Source organism: Saimiri boliviensis, chromosome 5 (genome assembly GCF_048565385.1).
Source record: "Saimiri boliviensis isolate mSaiBol1 chromosome 5, mSaiBol1.pri, whole genome shotgun sequence".
Taxonomy (NCBI): Eukaryota; Metazoa; Chordata; class Mammalia; order Primates; family Cebidae; genus Saimiri; species Saimiri boliviensis.
In genome coordinates this window covers 146,057,993-146,069,821 of record NC_133453.1, presented here as the reverse complement: position 1 = coordinate 146,069,821, position 11,829 = coordinate 146,057,993, and the positions used below count along the sequence as shown (strand labels likewise).

The window sequence follows — 11,829 nt, the reverse complement described above, 5'->3', positions numbered from 1 at the left end:
CGGTTTGATATATACCACAGGATAAAACTCTAAAGGCCAATGAGGGTGTTACCAATTTCTCACCAGCACTAATTGAAATTTCACTGACATTTCAATTAAATTTAATTCTTACTGACCTGATCTCTTATCCTCTGTTTAATGATATCTTCCAGTTGAAGGGTGTTTCCTCTGTAATCACAGGTGCTAAAGGAAATACCACATGTGGTCATGAGGTAGAGAGCCACGAAACCACTGAGTCTCACACTGTAGTCCTTAGACCCTCAGCATCAGCAACACGTGGGAACTTATTAGAAATCAAACTCCTGGGCCAGCCCCACATCTCCTGAATCAGAAAGTGGGGACGAGAGACAGCTATCTGTGCTTTAAGAAGCCTTGAGATGCTCCCTGAAGTCTGAAAACCACAGAACTAGAAGACATTTGGTAGTAAGTGCTAATACTTTATCCAAGGTACCTAGGGACTCTTCCCCTCTTTTTCACTGTCTCTTCTGTTGAAATGAAGTGAGAACTCGTTTTGATTTAATGGGTACAAGAAAGAAGGCAATGAGATGATCAGGGTTTCAGCCTCGAGTTCAAAATTTAATCAGTGGTTGGTGAAAGGATGCAAACTTTCTAAACAGATTACTACAAGAGAGCTGATTACAAACTAAACATTAGGTATCAGTAGTGTATTGATGTTAAATTTTGGGAGTGGATTAATGGTATTGTGATTATACAGGACAACGTCCTAGTTCTTAGAAGACATCTGCAAAAGTACTTCAAAGTGAAATGCTAAGACACTGGCAACTTCACTTGGAAATAATTCAGGGGAAAGGGGCACATATAGAGTTCTACCTACACGGAGGAGAGGAAACAAGTATGACAAAATGTTAATTGGCGAATCCAGCTGAATAGCCTACAGATGTTCACTGTATCATTTTTTCAACTTTTCGTTGTTAGCAAGTCTTTAAAATAAAAAGTTGAGGGAAAAGAAACATCACCCCAAATCTTCCTATGAAATGGAACCATAGAGAAAGCACACAAGCAAACACTTTGCAGAGGCCGACATCGTACCCATCCAGACGGCATGGTCAAAGGGCAGGGTCCCCTCCAGGAGGCTGTTCTCTGGCCTCTTCTCTGCTATCACTTCCCCCGAAGCTGCTGAGCTTTCTTCTAACAACTCTTTTTCTTTTTCTTTTTTTTTTTTTCTTTTGAGACGGAGTTTTGCCCTTGTTACCCAGGCTGGAGTGCAATGGCGCGATCTTGGCTCACCGCAATCTCCGCCTCCTGGGTTCAAGCAATTCTCCTGCCTCAGCCTCCTGAGTGGCTGGGATTACAGGCACGTGCCACCATGCCCAGCTAATTTTTTTTTTTGCACTTTTAGTAGAGACAGGGTTTCACCATGTTGACCAGGATGGTCTCGATCTCTCGACCTCGTGATCCACCCACCTCGGCCTCCCAAAGTGCTGGGATTACAGGCTTCAGCCACCGCACCCGGCGCTCTTCTAACAACGCTTTTCATAAAGATGCAATTTTTTCATTTATCCAAGAAACAGAGAAAACAATCAGATACATTTAGAAAAGAAAATCACTTACACTTGTGTAAAAGCAAAAAAAAAATTTAAAAAGTAGAGAAGCAAGATACGTAGGGTTGTACAATTCTGTTCTGTTCTTACCATCCTTTTCTGCTGCCAATGACTTCCTATTCCTGCTGCCTATGGTGGGGTGAACTGCAAATGATTTCTTTTCCTTACTGATTTAAAATGTCATGTTTATAATATACTAAACTCGCCTGGAAGCATTTGGGTCTATTTCTGGGCTCTATTCTATTCAAGTGATCTGTTTATTCCAAAGCCACCCTCAGTTTTGATTATTAGCACATCTTAAAGTAATTGTTTGATTAGGATATTAGCATTTGATGGAGCCTGACATTTTTGACTCTAAACTCAAATTCTTATTATCTCTAACTTCTTTTTTTTTTTGAGATGGAGTTTCGCTATTGTTACCCAGGCTAGAGTGCAACGGCGCGATCTCGGCTCACCACAACCTCCACCTCCTGGGTTCAGGCAATTCTCCTGCCTCAGCCTCCTGAGTAGCTGGGATTACAGGCACACGCCACCATGCCCAGCTAATTTTTTGTATTTTTAGTAGAGACGGGGTTTCACCGTGTTGACCAGGATGGTCTCGATCTCCTGACCTTGTGATCCACCCACCTCGGCCTCCCAAAGAGCTGGGATTACAGGCTTGAGCCACCGTGCCCGGCATTATCTCTAACTTCTAAAAGACAACAATTATGACTTCACTATGTAAAATGTCAGCTTTTTCGCTACCTTACGGAATTCTCTTACTTTCTCAATATTAATTTGACTTACCCATTTGGTTTCCTCTCCAAATACTAATGGTTTCATTTTAGTATTCTTTTTTTTTTTTTTTTTAGACAGAGTTTTGCTCTTATTACCCAGGCTAGAGTGCAATGGTATGATCTCGGCTCACCGCAACCTCCGCCTCCTGGGTTCAGGCAATTCTCCTGCCTCAGCCTCCTGAGTAGCTGGGATTACAGGCACGCGCCACTACTCCCAGCTAATTTTTTGTATTTTTAGTAGAGATGGGGTTTCACCATGTTGACCAGGATGGTCTCGATCTCTTGACCTCGTGATCCACTCACCTCAGCCTCCCAAAGTGCTGGGATTACAGGCGTGAGCCACTGCGCCTGGCCCTTCATTTTAGTATTCTTAAGCTCTTTTTTTAAGACAGAGTCTCACTCTGTTGCCCAGGCTGGAGTGCAGTTGCATGATCTCAGCTCATTGCAACCTCCGCCTCCCAGGCTCAAGCAATTCTCTCACCTCAGACTCCCAAGTAACTGGGACCACAGGCGCACATAACCACACCCAGCTAATCTTTGTATTTTTTTTTTGCAGAGATGAGGTCTCACCATGTTTCCCAGGCTGGTTTCGAACTCCTGAGTTCAAGTGCCGGGAGCTCCCAAGCTCTCATAGTGTGGGGACTACAGGTGTGAACTACCACTTCCAGCAGTTTTCCTAATCTCTTAATCTTTTGTAGCTACACTGACTGATGTAGTTAATGTTAATTAACAGGGGTAACTGTAATACTGAACATTTTGTCTCATTGTAGTGGAATATAAATACATCTAGCCAGGCTGGGCGAGGTGGCTCATGCCTGTAATCCCAGCACTTTGGGAGGCCGAGGTAGGCGGATCACAAGGTCAAGAGATCAAGATCATTCTGAGCAACATGGTGAAATCCCGTCTCTACTAAAAAATATATAAAAAATTAGCCAGGCGTGGTGGTGTGCACTTGTAGTCCCAGCTACTTGGGAGGCTGAGGCAGAAGAATCACTTGAACTGCAAAGTGGAGGTTGCATTGAGGCAAGATTGCGCCACTGCACTCCAGCCTAGTGTCAGAATGAGACTCCGTCTTCAGAAAAAATATATACATCTAGCCAAAAGCTGCCATCATGCATGATGGGTGAAATTCTGAAAACATCCCTTTAAGATTAGGAATAAGATAAAATGTTCAGTATTACAGTTCCATTTCATAGGAAGATTTGGGGTGATGTTTCTTTTCCCACAACCTTTTATTTTAAAGACTTGCAAACAAGGAAAAGTTGAAAAAATGATACAGTGGGCCGGGTGCGGTGGCTCAAGCCTGTAATCCCAGCACTTTGGGAGGCCGAGGCGGGTGGATCATGAGGTTGAGAGATCGAGACCATCCTGGTCAACATGGTGAAACCCCATCTCTACTAAAAATACAAAAAATTAGCTGGGCATAATGGCTCGTGCCAGTAATCCCAGCTACTCAGGAGGCTGAGGCAGGAGAATTGCCTGAACCCAGGAGGCGGAGGTTGCGGTGAGCCGAGATCGCGCCATTGCACTCCTTCCTGGGTAACAAGAACGAAACTCCATCTCAAAAAAAAAAAAAAAAAAAAAAGATACAGTGAACATCTGTATGCTATTCAACTGATTCACCAATTAACATGTTCTAACAGTTTCAAAAGAAATAAGGCCGGGCGCGGTGGTTCAAGCCTGTAATCCCAGCACTTTGGGAGGCCAAGGCGGGTGGATCACAAGGTCAAGAGATCGAGACCAACCTGGTCAACATGGTGAAACCCTGTCTCTACTAAAAATACAAAAAAAATTAGCTGGACATGGTGGCGCGTGCCTGTAATCCCAGCTACTCAGAAGGCTGAGGCAGGAGAACTGCCTGAACCCAGGAGGCAGAGGTTGTGGTGAGCCGAGATCGCGCCATTGCGCTCCAGCCTGGGTAACAAAGAGCGAAACTCCGTCTCAAAAAAAAAAAAAAAAAGAAAAGAAAAATAGGGGAGGCTGCTGCACAGTGGCTCAAGCCTGTAACCCCAGCACCTTTGGAGGGTGAGGCAGGAGGATCACCTGAGGTCAGGAATTCAAGACTGGCCTGGCCAACATGGTGAAACACTGTGACTACTAAATATACAAAAATTAGCTGGGCATTGTGGCATGCGCCGGTAATCTCAGCTACTCAGGAGGCTGAGGAAGAATGGCTTGAACCCAGGAGGTAGAGATTTGCAGTACGCAGAGATCACACCAGTGCACTCCAGCCTGGGTGACAGAGCAAGACTCCATCTCAAAAAAAAAAAAAAAAAAAAAGAAAATAGGGAAGATTAGTCTGTGAGTTCCACAATCATGTCAAACATATTAAAAATGCCTTCAATTCCTAACTACCATTATCTGTCTTTTATCAAAGAGGATTTAACTTCAGAATTTTTCTTCACATATAAAACACCTGTATTAGCCAGGCATGGTGGCTTACTGTGGTTCCAGTACTTTGGGAGGCCAAGGTGGGTGGATCACCTGAGGTTCAAAGCTCCAGACCACCTTGACCAGCATGTAGAAAACCGTCTGTACTAAAATTACAAAATTAGCCAGGCGTGGTGATGTGTGCTTGTAATTCCAGCTACTCAGGAGGCTGAGGCAGGAGAATCACTTGAAGCCAGGATTCGGAGGTTGTGGTGAGCTGAGATCACACCTTTGGCCTGGGCAGCAAGAGTGAAACTGCATCTCAAAACAAACAAACAAACATACAAACAAACAAACAAAACACCTGTATCTTCAGTTTCCTCATCATCCGGCAAAACAAGGGTTACTCTTTTCAAGCTTTCTTTACATTGTTTACTGTCTTCACTTTTTTCAAGGTCATCATCTTCATCCCTACAATACCAAAACTCTTATTAAAAATATATATATACTGGCTGCGCATGGTGGCTCACACCTGTAATCCCAACTATTTGGGAGTCCGAGGCGGGTGGATCGCAAGCTCAGGAGTTTGAGACCACTCTGGCCAAAATAGTGATATCCCATCTCAACCAAAAATACAAAAAATTAGCCAGGTGCGGTGGTGTGTGCCTGTAATCCCAGCTACTCAGGAGGCTGAGGCAGGAGAATTGCATGAACCTGGGAGGTGGAGACTGCAGTGAACTGAGATTGTGCCACTGCACTCCAGCCTGGGTGCCAGAGTGAGACTCCGTTTCAAAAAAAAATAAAAAGAAAAAGAAATAGACTACTTTCCATCAAAAAAAAAAAAAATCCCTTAATAAAGTTCTTCTTTTATATGCCTAATGCAACTAAATACTCAGAACTTACAAAATCATTCAGTTATTAATGAACAGAAGGTATTATCTAAGTGAAATGCTATGTAAGAAACAGAACAGGCCAGGTGTGGTGGCTCACGCCTGTAATCCCACCACTTTGGGAGGCCGAGGTGGGTGGATCACCTGAGGTTGGGAGTTCAGGATCAGCCTGACCAGCATGGACAAACCCTGCCTCTACTAAATATAAAAAAAAATCATCTGGACATGATGGTACATGCCTGCAATCCCAGCTACTCAGGAGGCTGAGAGGCAGGAGAATCACTTGAACCCGGGAGGCAGAAGTTACGGTGAGCTGAGATTGTGCCATTGCACTCTGGCCTGGGCAATGAGAGCAAAACACCATCTCAAAAAAAGAAAAAAGAAAAAAGTAGAACAAAAAGCGTCCAACATATAGAAAATAAATTATTCATCAATCTATAATACAAGGCCGGGCACGGTGGCTCAAGCCTGTAATCCCAGCACTTTGGGAGGCCGAAGCAGGTGGATCACGAGGTCAAGAGATCGAGACCATCCTGGTCAACATGGTGAAACCCCATCTCTACTAAAAATACAAAAATTAGCTGGGCATGGTGGCGCGTGCCTATAATCCCAGCTACTCAGGAGGCTGAGGCAGGAGAATTGCCTGAACCCAGGAGGCGGAGGTTGCAGTGAGCTGAGATTGCGCCATTGCACTCCAGCCTGGGTTACAAGAGCGAAACTCCGTCTCAAAAAAAAAAAAAAAAAAAAAAAATCTCTATGCCGGGCGCGGTGGCTCAAGCCTGTGATCCCAGCACTTTGGGATGCCGAGGCGGGTGGATCACGAGGTCGAAAGATCGAGACCATCCTGGTCAACATGGTGAAACCCCGTCTCTACTAAAAATACAATAAAACTAGCTGGGCATGGTGGCGCGTGCCTGTAATCCCAGCTACTTAGGAGGCTGAGGCAGGAGAATTGCCTGAGACCAGGAGGCGGAGGTTGCGGTGAGCCGACATTGTGCCATTGCACTCCAGCCTGGGTAACAAGAGTGAAACTCCGTCTCAAAAAAAAAAAAAGTCTCTAATACAAACCTCTTATCTCACAAAAATAACAGGATTTTTTTGGGCACAAAAGGAAATCAAAGTTCTCGATAAGAAAGGTTTGGTTGCTGCAACCAGTAATATTTTTCTTCATTAAATGTTCTCTCATGTTCCTTTAAATTCAGAGACTTTCCGCTGGCTATCTTCAGGACATCTGATATTAGAGAATGTAACTCCTTAGAGCAAAGATACGTGACAACCACAAGTACACAGCCATGAGTGGGCAATTCCAGCCCACAATGTAAAGGATGGTTCAAAATACTCACATTTCAGAAACCCTTAGTTCTTCTGCTGCTTCTTCAGCAATTTCATCATCTTGTTTGAACCCAGCTTGTCATCGTGAACACTTGCTATGTCTTCATCACTTTCAAGTAGATCAAAAAAATCTTTCTATTTCAGATTTCTGGAACTTTTACCTGACTAAAATGAAAAGATTTTTAAAACTATTAATTAGGAAGAGAAAAATACATTAACACATGCATATATATTTGTATGTATACGGTATGGATGTTACTTTCTAACTTAATAACAATACAAGCCAAACATAGGTATTAGGTCAAATTGGCAACTAATCACACTAACATAAAACTATTATAAGAACTGGAACATAAACTGAATGGAAGCACAGATTCATTTGTAACTGGTAAGATAGAGCACAATACTTCTTATCTCTAAATCTTCTAACTAAAATTACATCTCTCCTAGAAAAACAGAATGAAAGCTAATTTGAGGAGGCGGAAAGTGTCTCCTCTCTCAAAACTTTACCTTAAGTTTTTTACTTCCCAACAGTCCCCCTTCATCTTCATCAGAATCAGTATCTTCAGAAAAATCAGTATCTTCTACCTCACCATCATGACCATCTTTTCGTTCCTCTTCTTTTTCTGTTTTCTAAACAGGCCTCCATTTCAGAGAGTCTGAAGAATTTCTCGTGTGCTATGGACTTTCTCCTGGTTTTTCATGTCCTTCGTTTTGCACCTCGTTGGCTGGTCCGGTTCGTTGACATCAAAGTCAATGTCAGAATTCTCATCACTGAAAACTAGGCTTTTCCTCAGATGGAATCTGCTTGAGTTTTTAGCTCTCTCACCCACTTCAGGATTGCCGCTACCCATGTCAGACACTTCCTACTCCTCCTCAACATCTTCTAGGTCCTCCTGGCCATCAGCCTGTGTCTCTGGGAGAAGACTGATATCTTCATCTTTGTTTCACTAACTGCATTCTGGAAGTATTGTAAAACTGGTACCTTTTGCAATTCCAGTTGTTGCAAAATCTGCCCATCGTCAAAACTTTCTATCACAAGTTTTTGTAAAGGGCTTCGATGCATCCTACCATTCTCTAACATTTTTTTAAAGCCATAAAGCACTTCTGCTAAAGAAGCGAACTTTGATGTCAATTCATCTTGAATCCTATTGGGAGGAATTAAATGAGATTTAGAGTTATGGGTAATAATTTCAGAGCACTCTTAATTAAAAGAAAAATAAAAACTCCAACTCTTAGGTAAAATCAAATTTGAATGAAATGTAAGTATAGATTTTGGCCCCAACAACATAAAAGCTGATGAGTCACACTGATACATAAAACCTGTCGACCAAGTATCTGTGAATCAGCTATATAGATTCCAGCCTTGAGGCTGGAAAAGCATTACAAATCTATTTGCTTGGAGATACATAGTGAATTACCCTTAAATTATCAACTCTGCTACATTATATACCACTCCATTCATTCATTCAGTTATTCATTCAATGATCAACATTTGCTTTGGCTATAGTGGTCAAAGAAAACCTCTCTTAGATGTGACATCTGAAATGAAACCTACAAATAAGGAGATAGTCTTATAAAGATTGGGAAACATATTCCAGGCAGAAGAAATAGCAAGAACAAATTCTCTAAGATGCAACTGAGCTTGGTAAGCCTGAGGAACAAAAAAGTGAGCATGGCTAGAGTGTGAAGGAGGCAGAAGCTGAAGCTGGAGACTGAAGGGAGCCAAATTCTGCTGGCTCAAGGGGAAGAGTCTGCCAATTTAAGTGTAATAAGAAAACATTAGAAGATTTTAAGCAGAAGGATGAAATGATGATTTACACGAAGGAAGGCGAAAGGGAGGAAGGAGGAGTGGGAAAGGAGAGTGATTAGAAAGTTGATGCAGCATTCCAGGCAAAGGATGATGACAAGTTAAGCAGGAGGTACAGCAGTGAGTATGCTGAGTACAGTGTGGAGATAGAACTGACAGAATTGCTAGGGAATTAGATATAGAATAGAGAAAAATGAAGATATCAAAGTAGCAGCCTAGTTTTGTGTGTGAGCAACTGGAAAGACAGAAGTGCCATTTACTGGGATAGGTGATAGGCACCCCTTGAGTGGTGGGACAAAGGACTTCAGGGGATGGCAGAGTACAGGCGGGTCGAAACAACATTCTACTCTATTTTGGACACAGTCAATTGGCGATGCTTAGAATACCAAAATGTTAAAAATCGTGCAAAACTGTCCAGTGCGGATCTTCCAGCTGTGTGCTACTGAATTCAAACTAAGTTCAGTTTCCTGTGAGCTGGGAACTCAAGGGAGAGGCTAGGGTTGGAAATATAAATGAGTCACCATTTTACAGATCATATTTGAAGTTCTTCAACAATATACATATAAAACGCTTATGTGCCGGGCGCGGTGGCTCAAGCCTGTAATCCCAGCACTTTGGGAGGCCGAGGCGGGTGGATCACGAGGTCGAGAGATCGAGACCATCCTGGTCAACATGGTGAAACCCCGTCTCTACTAAAGATACAAAAAATTAGCTGGGCATGGTGGCACGTGCCTGTAATCCCAGCTACTCAGGAGGCTGAGGCAGGAGAATTGCTTGAACCCAGGAGGCGGAGGTTGCGGTGAGCCGAGATCGCGCCATTGCACTCCAGCCTGGGTAACAAGAGCGAAACTCCGTCTCAAAAAAAAAAAAAAAAAAAAAAAACACGCTTATGCTGGGAAGAGACATGAAAGTTCTCATTCTCAAGAAGTTTATGGGGACGGACAGACATGTGACAAATTTGTACTTTCAGTAAAATCTGAGGCTAGGTAAACACTGAGTGCTTTAGGAGCACAAAGGTAGAAGGAGAAACCGATAGTTTGTGTGTAGAGCGATGGCGGCCAGAATAAGCCTCAATGGAGGCTTCTAGGCCTTCGTAAGTGAGGTTGGGCTGATTTCAATAACATTCAACTGAGAGATCCACACTGTAAACATTTTTATTTTATTTTATTTTAGAGACGGAGTTTCGCTCTTGTTACCCAGGCTGGAGTGCAATGGCGCGATCTCGGCTCACCGCAATCTCCGCCTCCTGGGTTCAGGCAATTCTCCTGCCTCAGCCTCCCGAGTAGCTGGGATTACAGGCACGCGCCACCATGCCCAGCTAATTTTTTGTATTTTTAGTAGAGACGGGGTTTCACCATGTTGACCAAGATGGTCTCGATCTCTTGACCTCGTGATCCACCCGCCTCGGCCTCCCAAAGTGCTGGGATTACAGGCTTGAGCCACCGCGCCCGGCCCACGCGGTAAACATTATAACGATCTTTAAAATGTTGATAGCCTACGAAAGTCTGAGCTCTGAAATGCGGGGAAGAGTGATTTACACTTCCCCTTACCTTCCCCTGGCTCCGCAATCGCAGGAGGCCGGCCACGCGCCTCCACGGGAGACCCGGGTCGCACGGCGAGCCCGGGCTCTGACTTGAGTGAGGAAGCGCTCCGGCCGCCGGTGGCTTTGCAGACCTCAGTCAGACGCCGCTCCAGGGTCCGTGAGCGCCAGGGCCGCGGGGCGACGGCCATCAGCAACTCCCCACGCCACAGACTCAGGCAAGGCGAGAGAGCGCCCCGGAAACCGCTCCGAAAGGATGCTCCTGGCGCAACTTGGTGCTCAGAGCCGTAAGTTCCGTGGCTCACAGGTTCCGGACTGACGCGCCTGCCGGAGCCAAAGGCAGCGCGAGCGCTGTCGCGTGTGCAGGGCGTGCGGGAAACAAAATTCGCCACTGTTCAACCCAAGCCCTTTAAGCTGTCTCCAAACTTCCCTTCGTTTTTTGGCTTTTTTTTTTTTTTTTTTTTTGAGACGGAATCTCGCTCTGTCGCCACGCTGGAGCGCAGTGGCCGTTGTTCTCTCACTGCAACCGCAGCCTTGCGGGCCCAAGCGATTCTGCTGCCTCAGCCTCCTGAGTAGCTGGGATTACAGGTGTGTGCCACCATGCACATATAATTTTTTTGTGTTTTTACTAGAGACAGGGTTTCACCATGTTGGTCAGGCTGGTCTCGAACTCCTGACCTCGTGATCCACCCGCCTCAGCCTCCCAAAGTGCTGGGATTACAGGCATGAGCCACTGTACCCAGCTTGCATATACGTATTTTTAACCATGCCTAATGATGATTTATGGAAGAAAGAGATGTAGCATGTGGTCACACTGCCATCTTGACAATGGATTTTTTTTTTTTTTTTTTGAGACGGAGTTTCGCTCTTGTTACCCAGGCTGGAGTGCCATGGCACGATCTTGGCTCACCGCAACCTCCGCCTCCTGGGCTCAGGCAATTCTCCTGCCTCAGCCTCCTGAGTAGCTGGGATTACAGGCACGCACCACCATGCCCAGCTAACTTTTTGTATTTTTAGTAGAGACAGGGTTTCACCATGCTGAACCAGGATGGTCTCGATCTCTTGACCTCGTGATCCACCCGTCTCGGCCTCCCAAAGTCCTGGGATTACAGGCTTGAGCCACCACGCCAGCCGTTTTTGTTTGTTTGTTTGTTTGTTTGAGAAGGAGTCTCACTCTTGTCGCCCAGGCAGGAGTGCAGTGGCATGATCTTGGCTCACTGCAACCTCTGCCTCCCAGATTCAAGCGATTCTGTCACCTCAGCCTCCTGAGTAGCTGGATTACAGGCACCCGCCACCACACCCAGCTCATTTTTCTATTTTTAGAGGGATAGGATTTCTCCATATTGGTCAGGCTGGTCTCAAACTCCTGACCTCAGGTGATCTGCCTGCCTCGGCTTACCAAAGTGCTGGGAATACAGGCATGAGCCATGGTGCCCGGCTGACAGTGGGCTGTTTTTGTCTGTCTTCTCCATGAACTAGGAAGCCCTTGCAGGCCAGAAGCTCAGTATGGCTCCAGACTGGAGTGAAGATGGCAGAGGCAGAGCAGCGT

The 11,829-nt window shown here is 44.9% G+C and overlaps 1 pseudogene; it reads right to left on the bottom strand.

Annotated features, from left to right (window-relative positions):
* Window positions 1-555: 555 nt before the first annotated feature.
* On the bottom strand, window positions 556-10,415 carry LOC120368058 (U3 small nucleolar ribonucleoprotein MPP10-like; annotated as a pseudogene).
* Between the last annotated feature and the right edge of the window lie 1,414 nt (window positions 10,416-11,829).